General features: G+C 49.7%; 1 protein-coding gene across 1 annotated transcript in view; it reads right to left on the minus strand.

Annotated features, from left to right (window-relative positions):
- Positions 1–12,120, minus strand: part of LOC141261709 (kinetochore-associated protein 1-like) — a 95,867-nt gene that overhangs the window by 56,098 nt on the left and 27,649 nt on the right. The window lies entirely within an intron of this gene.

Raw genomic sequence — 12,120 nt, forward strand, 5'->3', positions numbered from 1 at the left:
ACCTTTCTGACCACGTGCATCTAATCTGAAGGTCCACTTGGCTTCTTCCTGTTGTAAAATTTTGTCAATATTTCCTTTTCTGGGTCCTAATTTCATTTGTCTAATGCCAATGAACTGCAATTTTAGTGGATCTTCAGGAGGAAATATTCTCATGTGACGAGATAGTGGTGTATCTATATTGGTATTGATACTGCTTATATGTTTGGAGATGCGTCTCCTAAATTCTTGTATCGTTTTGCCCACATATATCATTGGGCAGGGGCAAAGAGCTATATACACTATTCCTTTGGTCTTACAATCTATGCTATCCCGAATCGTGTACATCCTCTGGTCCGATGGATTTGTAAACTCTCTCATATTTGGTAAGTATTTACAGAAACTACACGTGCCACAGGGCTTTGAACCCCCCATACTTGTCTTGCTAAGAGAAAAAGGGGCACTTCCAATCTGAAAGGGACTATGCGTCAGATAATCACCTAAATTCTTCCCTCGTCTATAGGTGATACTAGGTTGTTCACTTATCACGTCTCTGATATCGGGATCCGCTCTCAATAAGGGCCAATATTTCCGCATGATGTTATATGTTCCGGAAATATGCTCGTCATACATACCTATTAATCTGGTAGTCTTTTCTTTATCAGATCTTTTTGGGCCCGACATCAATAGGGCATCCCTATCACTCCACTTCGCCCTATTAAAGGCCCTATGTAGAACTTTTTTTGGATATCCTCTGGAAATAAATTTCCTGAACAATTTCCTACTTTCATTGAAAAACGCCTCATCATTTGAGCAGTTACGCCTGGCTCTTAAGTACTGGCCTACCGGAATACCGGCCTTCAGGGAGGATGGATGCCAGCTCTTCCAATGGAGAAGATTATTCGTAGCCGTGGGCTTCCTATATATATATGTATGGAGATTACCCTCTGTGTTTATAGGGATGGTCAGATCAAGGAAATTAATTCTATAAGATGAATTATACATATGAATGACAGTTGCCATTTCCAATTGGAAAAAGGGGAGGTGTTATCAGAATAAGCTAACGTGATTGATAGGTAGCGGGAGTGATTTACCCCTACATCTCCTATTGGTATTTGGTTAGAAGGACTCATATTGGATATGAAGCTACAACAGAGTTGATAAAAGCCTCCGTGTGGCCTTTTGGGTGCCATTAAGCCTCTGTCCCCTGATGACGCCAGTTAGGCGAAACATGTCGGGGAGGCTTTTGTCGGGGAAAAAGAGAATATATATTTGTAACTTTTATACTTTTGTAACTTTTATACGCTTTTTTGCTAATGTACTAACCACCATTTTGTATCATATAACAATAAGCTTTCCTTGCTACGTAATACTCAAATCGAAACTTAAACTAAGACATTTCCAGCGTTGCCAAGACTTATTTCAGAGAAACGAAACAAGATTATAAGCTGACGGCTGCAATATCTGCCCAGAGACTGAGATAAGGAGATGTGGACCAATCAGGAGTGGCCAGACATTGGACTTTCATGGCTTACCCCGCCCCGGACAACCCCTTTCCCCTCCCATTATGTAGTGTATTTAGATTTGTGCATGTAAAAATAAAGGCAGAACAATGCTGAGGACGTTGACTGTAGTAGTCTTCTGAGCATGCTCTGAGCTTGAACCAGCTTGTTGTCTGACTCATTCTTTGAATGGTTGACCCATGCTCATAGTTTGAATTTGGAGTGACTGGAGGACGAGTGGAATGTCATCACGACCCCCACAAATGGCGCCCAACGTGGGGCGTGGCTAGCGGTACGCCGCCCTCCCGGACCCATATTGCTGATTTCCCTGGTGGTGACCGCGGTGGCTGAATTTGAGGCCTGATCAACCTCCATCGAACACGGTAAGTTGAGATGTATTTTATATGTCTCACTTGCCTGTGTGTCAGCCGCAGCGGTTCCTGTGGGATTGTCAGGTTGGATCTGGGTGGGTGACCGGTCGAGTGGTGAGACCTTGGGCGTCCCGCACCACGTCCTGAACCAGCAAGTGTTAAAACGAGTGACGTCGCATGCCTGCGCGTGCTCGTGTGCACACCACCTCCTCCTCCCCCGGTCACTGTACTTTTCTTAGATAGCTGCCTCCCGTAACTGATAGTCAAGGTTACAAAGCATTCCTGAATTGTAGTGTAAGGGAGAAAGAATCTGTGACGAATTGAGGCGTACTCTCTGTCTTAGTGTATTGAGGGGTACTCTACACTGATGAGTGGCGACCTGTCGGCTGCACCAGTGATCTGAGTCGCGACAGATCATTGCATTCTATAAGAAAATGTTGTGTATATTCAAATTTGAAAGATTTCGTAAGTTGCGGAATGCTGCTGTGGGAGTTAAGCCAATTAGTGGAGTTACGGGAAGGCAAGAAGGCAAGAAGAATGTTAGGAATTTGTAGAACATGATAAGCTTATGAATGTGTTACACAGAAGTTGGGAAAGTTGGGTGAGGATTTCTGCAAGCACATCTTAGAGTAGATGGTGCAGGGGGGGGACAGAGAATGCCGAGCCTTTGTTCGGATACATGAAAGCTACAGAATGTGATTTGTTATGTGACCCTAAATTGGCCGTAACCCCGTTGATGCCTGTTACTACACCTTTCCCTGCCCCCAAGAACAATCCCACCCCCACTCCCACCTCCTCCCTCCAACGGCCATCTTACTACACCTTTTCCTGCCTCCAAGAATAATCCCACTCCCACCTCCTCCCTCCCACGGCCATCTTACTACACCTCTTACTTGTTGTGGGAGGCCCGGAAAGCCCCAATCCAGCCTATATCCACTACTAGATCCGTCCGGTGCATATTACCAGCCACCAGCACAGGTGGAAAAGCCCGTAGTCCCAGAGTACCCATCTGAAACTAATGTGACACCCTCTGCTCCAGTCCACGATGCTGAGACGCTTCCCCTGTTTCCTATGGGAGTCACCCACAACCCTGGGGATATCCTCCTCAACTCCCCAGAATTTCAGGCCAGACTGCTCTCCTTCCGCCAACATACTGTTACTCAAGACGATACGGAGCCAGATGAGGGATGGGCTCAAGATACTCCAGCCCCCCCCCCCTTTACCCCATACGTCTCCTATGGCATCCTTCACCCCACATCCATTACCCGTACTCCGGCCCTTGCTCCAAGCAACTGCTGAAAGAGCACCACCCCCCCTCCAGCCCCTCAGAAGTCTAGGACCCCTGCCGCTCCCGGAACCTAGTAGACCCATCAGGACGCCCTGTCACTCTGTCAATAGGCTATGGTGACATCCTTACACATCGGGTGGGGGCCATAGTCAACCCTGCAAACACCTGTATGAGCCATGCTGGAGGATTGGCTCGTAAAATTGCCCTTGCTGCTGGTTCTACTCTGGCTGCAGAATGCCAGGCTCACTTAGCCGAAAACGGAGAGCTTTCAAAAGGCCATGGATTCCACAAAAGCAGGACCCCTTAGTACGTATGAATCCGGCCTAGAATACATGAAACAGTTAAAAGCCTGGGCTCAGAATCGCTTGTCAGATCAAGCTGGGTCTGTACAAGATGTTCAACAAGACCCTGTTAAATCTGTGGAAAGATATGCTGCAAAACTCAGCATGCATTTTGAGGATCTCGGATACAGTTTTCACGTCAAGACGCAGGCCGCTCTGTTGGTTCAGGCCCTAGTAGATGGCCTACAAGACGCTCTCAGAGATGAAGTCCTGAGAGTACGGCCCGAGATTCGTTCTTCTTCTTTCAACGACGCGGTGGATATCGTTAAAGCTTTCCAAAAATCAATGCTAAAAATGGAAAAGGATACTAAGCCAAAGAAGAAAGCCGCTTCTGCCATGCTATATCAAGCTCAAGAAAGCTACCCACCCCCTGGCAACCAACATGGAATCAAGTGGGTAATGGTTAAAGGCACAGGTGATGATACTCCTCCCACATATAGAAGACAAGACAGAAGAGATGACAAGGGATCATCTAGAAACAGGAGACAATCTCGTGATTCTGAAGGACGAATGTTGTGTTGGGAGTGTGGTAGCCTTGACCACATCCTCAGAGACTGTCACTTTACAGGTGGACCATCAACCACTGGAGTTCCTGGTGGACACTGGGGCGGCCACATCTGTCATTTCCTCTGCACAGCTCCCTCCTTCTGTATCCCTATCACCGGATACCCTCACCTGTGTTGGGGTGGAAGGCCAACATATTTCCTCTCCACTCACAGTCCCTGTGTCTGCAGGACCGTTCACCGGAGTACTCACAAGATTCTTGGTCTCTGAAACTTGCCCTGTCAATCTGTTGGGAGCCGATCTCTTAGAGCGAATGAAGGCAACAATTACCTTCGGAAACCATGGTATGGAGCTTCTTTTGCGGGACCCTCATTCCGAACAAGGGACTGAAGACCGCTGTGTTCTTAAAGCCTTCCCTCTCATGATGATGACCATACAACCTCACAGTTCCCTCACTCTCTGTGGTCCAGCGGGCCAGAGGACGTTGGCCTCCTGCAGGTTCCCCCGGTCCGAGTACACCTCAAGCCTGGACACAGGTACCCACGGTTACCACAATACCCCCTCAAGGCTGCACAAGAACAAAGCTTGGGTACCCAAATCGCTTCCCTCCTGGAATCAGGAGTCCTTGTCAGATGTGTATCTCCATGCAATACACCCCTCTTTCCTGTAAAAAAGAAAACCGCTCCGGGAGAGTCTCCAAGATACCGGTTGGTTCAGGATCTCAGAGCCGTCAATGCAGCTACCATTTTAGAAACTCCAGTGGTACCTAACCCAAACACCCTCTTGTCTCAGCTGCCTCCAACGGCCACCTTGTTTACGGTGTTAGATCTGGCCAACGCCTTCTTCAGTATACCCTTACACGAAGATTCGTGGTTTCTTTTTGCCTTCACCTTTCAAGGAGCACAGTTTACATGGACCAGGACTCCGCAGAGCCCAGAACTCTCCTAACCAATTCACTCATTCTATGAAGTCTATTCTGGAGCCATGGGTTCAAGAGAACCCTCAGGTCACCCTTCTACAGTATGTGGATGATCTTTTACTATGCGGCACTGAAGAAAATTTGCCCCAGACTATACTCAGCCATTTCACCTTTTTGTCTCGGAATCGGAAGGTCATGCCTCTGGAGTTCTAGCATAACGCTATGATCATAAGTATCGGCCTTTGGGCTACTACTCAGCCCGCCTGGACCCTGTCGCCCGAACTGCCCCCACGTGCCTTAAGGCGGTCCACGCTTCTCACATCCTCTTTGACAAGTCAGCTGATATCGTCCTTGGACATGATCTAGTTATACAGGCTGGCCATGATCTCTCAGCTGTTCTGCAACAAACATCTCCGAAACATCTAACCAACCAAAGACACCTGCGGCTGCAGTGTTCCCTATTGTTGCCCTCCAATATAACATTTACCAGATGTCTGACTATCAATCCTGCCACTTTGTTTCCACCTTCTAGGGGGGAAGGTGAAGAGGGTGAAGGTCCATTGGTGGAACCTCATGATTGTATAAAAATTTTGCAGGAAGAGACTTCTGCTCCAGAGAATATGGTGGCACATCCGCTCGCAGACCCTGCCTTGCACCTATGGACTGATGGATCCCGTTCCGCAGACCCTCAAGGGAAGTTCCACACGGGATATGCTGTCACAATAGATCTAACAGTTCTGAAGGCTGAAGCTCTACCACCATACATGTCTGCACAAGAAGCTGAACTTGTGGCTCTCACAGAGGCCTGCCACCTGGCAGCAGGAACAAAGGCGTATATATATATATACCGATTCCAGGTATGGACATGGAATTTGCAATGATTCTGGACTCTTGTGGAAGTCTAGAGGATTCATCACAGCTGCAGGTACACCAGTGAAACATGTCTCATGGATTAAGGCCCTAATGAAGGCCCTGGAACTACCCATTCAGGTTGCTGTTATGAAGGTCAAGGTTCATGGAAGACTAGAATCCAGAGAAGCCAGGGGCAACCACCTAGCTGACCAAGCAGCCAAGACTGCAGCAGTGGAGAATGTGTCATCAAAGTGGCAGGAAAAGGAAGAAGAGATGGGAGAGACCCTGCAAACCGTAGCTGTGACGCTCACTAGAGCAAGAGCCAAAGAACAGCCGGCGGAAGACCATACAAGTCCAGCGGAGACACGAATAGAATCCAGGGGGGTCAGGATGCCTGAAGAAAAATTGTGTGAGGAACAAAGGAAGACCCCCCACTGAAGAAGTCAAGCAATGGAAAGCGGCAGGAGCCGTGCTGGCAGGTCGCAAAGATTCAAAGGTCAACTCGACTCTTTACCAAGTGGATGGGAAGCCTTGCTTGCCTAGACGCATGTACTCAGCTGTGGCAGCATGGGCTCACGGGCCTACACACAGAGGAAAGAATCAAGCTTTGGCATGGATCAAGAAACTGTACTTTGCACCTGGAATCTCTTCCACTGTGACTGCGTACTCAAAATCCTGCTCTGTCTGCGCTACCTGCAACCCAACGTGTACGGCACGGGTCCCTCTCCAACACCTGGCTAAACCAGACTACCCTTGGCAGAGAATACAAGTCGACCATATCCAAATGTCTAAAGCAAGAAAATAGGAGTACGTTTTGGTAGCCGTGGATATGTTCTCAGCCTGGCCCGAGGCCTACCCGGTTGTCAACATGACTGCTAAAGTCACAGCCAAGAAACTGATCACCGAAATTGCCTGCAGATTTGGAGTTCCCCAAATCATAGAATCGGATCAAGGACCAGCTTTCACAACAAATATCTACGAAGAACTCTGGAACATGTTGGGAACAGATTTGGGCCTCCACACTCCATACCATCCTGCCAGTTCAGGCAAAGTGGAGAGAATGAATTCCACACTCAAGACCCAGCTCTTGAAAATGACCCAAGATCATCCCCTCCCCTGGCCCGACCTACTCCCCATAGTATTGTATCATATCACACACACTTCTCAGGCCAAACATGGGCTGACTCCCTATAGAATTTTGTTTGGGACCCCACCCAAGATAGGAGAGATTAGGCCCCAAGAGTTGTCTGAAACACATGATAGAGTGGTAAAATTTGTGATTGCCTTGTCTAGAGAATTGACTAACACCCGCTCTCCAGTATCTGCTTCTCTCCCAGAATCTACAGGTGATGCAGTACATGATTTCATCCCAGGCGATCTAGTGTATGTGAAGAAGTTTGTCCGGAGAGACTGTCTCCAGCGGCGGTTCGAGGGACCGTACACTGTGCTTCTCACCACCCCGACGGCTCTGAAGCTTGAGGGCAAGAGCACCTGGATTCACGCCTCCCACTGCAAGAGAGACAGAACGAGTCTATAAAAGATGACTACCTTCTTCTATATCCTTTCCATATGCTTACTGTCTGTCCCAGGGTGGACAGCTACCACACAGGGGTAGATACCTCCTTCTTCTCAGGATGGTTGGGAGGGCTCAAGGGATTCTTCCAACAAGCTTGTTTAGTGATAGGAGGTCTACTAGTATTGGGCCTGGTGGTCCTGTGCTGCATAGTCCCCTTATACAGGAAAGCTATAACCAATGCTGTCCCAACCTCCGGGACCTTTCTGAATCAAGAAACCACATCTCTGTTACATGATGATACCAGTAAGGAAGATATGGAGAAATACACTCCTTTGAACAAGCCTGACCAGACCCCCCATGATAGAGTCCAATTGAAAGATCTAGTTTAGGATCAGTTGGGAGAACTCCATGTGTCATTTAGGGTAGGACTCAATTGTTTGGGGGCGTCCCATAAGGGGGCAGCTTCTAAGATGATTGGGTGAAGAAATCCACCTCCCCTCTCCCCACACATGGACAGTCTCAAAGGCCCCGAAGCAAAGGAAAGCTTAGTGTTTAGGGGGGAATGTCGGGGAAAAAGAGAATATATATTTGTAACTTTTATACTTTTGTAACTTTTATACGCTTTTTTGCTAATGTACTAACCACCATTTTGTATCATATAACAATAAGCTTTCCTTGCTACGTAATACTCAAATCGAAACTTAAACTAAGACATTTCCAGCGTTGCCAAGACTTATTTCAGAGAAACGAAACAAGATTATAAGCTGACGGCTGCAATATCTGCCCAGAGACTGAGATAAGGAGATGTGGACCAATCAGGAGTGGCCAGACATTGGACTTTCATGGCTTACCCCGCCCCGGACAACCCCTTTCCCCTCCCATTATGTAGTGTATTTAGATTTGTGCATGTAAAAATAAAGGCAGAACAATGCTGAGGACGTTGACTGTAGTAGTCTTCTGAGCATGCTCTGAGCTTGAACCAGCTTGTTGTCTGACTCATTCTTTGAATGGTTGACCCATGCTCATAGTTTGAATTTGGAGTGACTGGAGGACGAGTGGAATGTCATCACGACCCCCACACTTTAATTGTGGATTTTATGATAAGGCATAGGCAGTGGTAACATGCGATAGGTGGTCCGCGGCCACAAACACATGATAATGAGAATTGGTCGGATAACCACATAGTGGAAAAGCAAAATTGCAGATTATAATATCCGACCCTACTCTGCTGCTTGTACTTATATAATTATTTTAATATCTACTATCCTCAGGAGAGTTATATACTTTAATAAAAGTTAAGTTTTAAGGGCTTTAGTTTGGGGTTCTAGTTGCCAACTAGGCAAAATGTTAATAATGGCATCGGTCGTGATCACCTGCCAGCGAAGCGGAAGGAATGACCTTCCGGGTCTGAAGGAAGAAGGGCGGGACCACCAGGTTAGCGACCGTCTTACTTGACAAGGTAACCCGATGCGTCGATCTAGAGATGACGGTTTCTTGTCCCAAGCTGAGAGAAGGGCTAGTTGAAGGGGCCGGGTATGGAACTGGGCAAACGGAACTGCCTCCATGGCTGCTACCATTTTTCCCAGGACACTCATGCATAGGCGAAGGGAGTGTGGACTTGGGTCGGACAGGATGTGGATTCCCTGCCGTAGAGAGTTTATCTTTTCCCTCGGAAGGAGGACCCGGGCACGAGTCGTGTCGAACTGCATCCCTAGGAAGGTTAAGCATTGAGATGGGACTAGGGAGGATTTGTCTGTGTTGATCAGCAAGCCTAGCCGAGAGAGTGTGTTCAAGCTGATCTGGAGACTGTGAAGACAGTCCCTGAACGTGGGGCCTTTGATTAACAGGTCGTCGAGGTAGGGGATGATTACAATTCCCCTTGTTCGAAGAATGGCCATAACTGTCGCCATGACCTTCGTGAAAATCCTAAGGGCTGTGGCGAGGCCGAAGGGGAGGGCAGTGAACTGGTAATGCGCGTTCCTGAAGTAAAAGCGAAGGAACCTCTGATGTGATGCGCAGATTGGGATGTGAAGGTATGCATCCTGAATGTCCACTGAACATAGAAATTCCTCGGTTTCCATCAAGGCTATTACCGACCGGAGGGACTCCATCCTGAACTGTCGGATGCGTACATGTCGGTTCAGCTGTTTGAGGTCCAGAATCGGACGTAGTGAGCTGTCCTTTTTTGGGACGACGAAGAGGTTTGAGTAAAAACCGGAAAACCTTTCCTGAAAGGGAACCGGGACTATGACTCCTGAGCGCAGAAGGGAGTCGATGGCTTGAAGGAAACCGGGAAGCAGAGATGGTTGAGGGGGGCTGGACTTCAGAAAACGCGATCGTGGGCTGGAGTTGAACTCGATCTTGTAGCCAGAAGTAACAATCTCCTTGACCCAGGCATCCTCTATTGACAACAGCCAAGAATTTTGGAACAGAAGGAGCTGGCCGCCCACCCTGGGAGAGGTCCCAGGAGGGAGTGAACCGTCATGCTGAGGAAAACCTGTTGGATCGTGATCGTGATCCAGAAGACTTGGAGGAGCGACCCTTTGGGCGCCAGTTAGGTGTGGGCCTAAAGGAGGGCTTACGACTGTCCCGCCGTGCTGGAGTACGGTCCTGTTGAGAGGAGGGGTTCGGTTGAGCGAACTGATGAAAGGACCGGAACTGAAGGGGGCGTCTCCTAGGAAAAGGGCGTTTGGATCTGGGCTGGGGGAGAGAGGTGCTCTTACCCCCAGTAGCATCAGAGATGATCTGGTCTAGCTTGGATCCAAACAGCCTGGAGCCTTGAAAAGGAAGATTAGTTAGAGATCTTTTGGAAGCCGGGTCGGCATTCCAGGCCTTAAGCCAAAGAATTCTACGTAAGGCAACGAGATTGATGGAAACCCGGGCTGAGCATGCAGTGGAGTCGAGGGACGCCGTAAGTAGATATTTCCCTGCGTGGCAGATTTGATCTGCTAAGTCGGCCAGATTGTCCGGGGAGGCCCCTGCTAGGATGCCCTGTCTGAGCTGTTTGGCCCATGCGGACACCGCTTTTGATACCCAAGTTGAGGCAAAGGAAGGGCAAAGGGAGGCGCCTGCAGCCTCAAAGGCTGACTTAGTGAGGGCCTCAACCTGTCTATCCGTGGTATCCTTAAGGGAGGAACCGTCCGGAAGAGACAGTACCGTCTTGGCCGAAAGGCGAGAGACTGGAGGATCCACAGATGGGGACTCCGTCCATTTGCTGACAAGGTCACGGTTAAAGGGGTATAGGATGTTTAACTGTTTCTTTCCTGTAAAGTGCTTTTCTGGATGCTCCCACTGCTTCTGAAAGACACTGTCAAATTCTGCATGGTTAAAAAAAGTGCGTGCGGGGCGCTTAATTTTTTTGAACGAAACTGAGTAGCCCTGAGAAGGGGTCTCGTCTTCTCTAACATGCAGAGTCTGATTGACGGCCGTAATAAGGCTGTCAATTATGTCCTTGATCCTTGAATACTGGTCTGAGTCGGAACCAGAGTCTGAATCCGATGCCGAGTTAGATCCCAGGGCGACCTCCGGGGAAGAAGTGTGAGACGCAGGGAGCATCTTGGAGTCTGGAGAGCTGGAGGATGAGCTTGTGTGAGTCCGTTTCTGAGAACGTGCCGTCAGTCTGCCCCTGTGAGGAGGGGGCAGGGGTGCTTGCGAATCGTCTGTGGGGACGTTCGGAGCACTGGTGGCCGTGGATAACATAGGCAAGCGTTCTAAGACCTGCACCAGACATTGAGAAACCTTGGTGAGGTCAGATACAGACTGGGACATTGCAACAGCCCATTCCGGAGAGGAGGGAGTTACTTCGTCTTGAGCGACGGGGAAATCGTGGGGTGCCAGCAAGGCGGGAGGTTTGCAGGTCGAGCAGAAGGCTGTAGTGAGACCCGCGGGCCACTTAGTACCACAAAGAGTACAGGTGTAGTATGTGACAATGTGAGAGGGACGGACTGAGAGCTCCCTGGGTTTGGGCATATGTGCCAGGTCAGGGATAATACAGAGGAGGATGCCTGTGGTCAGGAAAGGGTGTGGGTCATGTCAGGACAGAGCCTACCCGGTCCTGCAGAGAAGCGGTCCCGTGTCCCCCTGAAAGGCTCCAAAGGTGAGGCTGGAGCGGGTCACAGTCAGGTGCCGACTGAGTAGGGAGCAGAGTGATGGTGTCGGTGTAGGGGAAGGAGCAGAGGACGCTGCCCTGATGACGGGGCACTTCGAGGCTCTGATAGGCGGATGGAAAGGGGGGCGGGCATGAAAGACCCGCCGTTGATAGGTCCGCGGAAGGCTCGAGGGCATGACGGAAGCGTCACTATGCTCCTCGGACCTGGTTGGTCAAATAGCAGGGGGCGTATAGTCGACGGAGGGGGACCGCCCACCAGACGGAGAAAAGCGCGGCAGATCTGCCGCGCATAATGAAAAAGAAGGGGGAGGTGGCCCAGGGAAGCGCTGTTAAGCGCCATGTTTGGTGAGAGGGGGAGGGGGGAGGAGGACAGGTAACGCCGAGGGACTGGGATGTACAGCTGAGAGACAGAGTACCTCTCTTAGCGGGTCCGGATGTTGTCTCTTCCTCTCCCTTTCTGAGGATGCCCTCCTGGATAGGGGGGGATCCTGACTTTTCCTCCTTCCCGCACTGTCCGGTCCTGGACAGTGCAGGAGACGGTGTCAACCCCTGAAAACTGGGGGAAGGTCACCCGCAGGGACCACTGTCTCCCTCCCAGGCCGCTCCGAGGAGGGGGCTGGGGTGGGGAACAGGCTAGGACTGGACACCGAAATCACCCTGAGACACCCTAAGGTGACAGGGGATAAGTCCTGCCCAGCGGGTCAGAGAGAGGGCGATGTGGGGGTAGCCACACTGCTCTCTCG

This window comes from Phyllobates terribilis, unplaced genomic scaffold (genome assembly GCF_046119375.1).
Source record: "Phyllobates terribilis strain yellow unplaced genomic scaffold, ASM4611937v1 Scaffold_1__5_contigs__length_1240528914, whole genome shotgun sequence".
NCBI lineage: Eukaryota > Metazoa > Chordata > Amphibia > Anura > Dendrobatidae > Phyllobates > Phyllobates terribilis.